Raw genomic sequence first — 404 nt, forward strand, 5'->3', positions numbered from 1 at the left:
GCGCCGCCGCGCTTCCCAAGCGGCGCACTTATCCAGTGCGCCACCAGGCCGGCCCTCTCTTCTCCCATTTTAGCAAGAAGTTCCCCAAGGGTGGTCCTAGAGATGTGAGAAGATGTGAAGCAAAGGTACTTAAATTGTAGTGTGCCTCAGACTCTCCTGGAGGGACTGTTAAAGTGCAGATTGCTAAGCCTCACCGCCAGACTTCCTGATTCTGCAGGTGTGCTGTGGGGTCCTAGAACTTGCATTTCTAACAAGGTCCTAGGCGGTGCTGATGCTGCCAGCCCCGGGGGCCACACTTTGAGGACCGGTGGTGTGCAGCTGCCAACACTGACTGAGGGCAGCAAGTGCCTTTGGGAGGATCAAGCCCCAGCTCCCACTCAAGACAGCTTGATTCTGCCTGGAGA

This window comes from Galeopterus variegatus, unplaced genomic scaffold (genome assembly GCF_000696425.1).
Source record: "Galeopterus variegatus unplaced genomic scaffold, G_variegatus-3.0.2 Scaffold2073, whole genome shotgun sequence".
Classification (NCBI taxonomy): domain Eukaryota; kingdom Metazoa; phylum Chordata; class Mammalia; order Dermoptera; family Cynocephalidae; genus Galeopterus; species Galeopterus variegatus.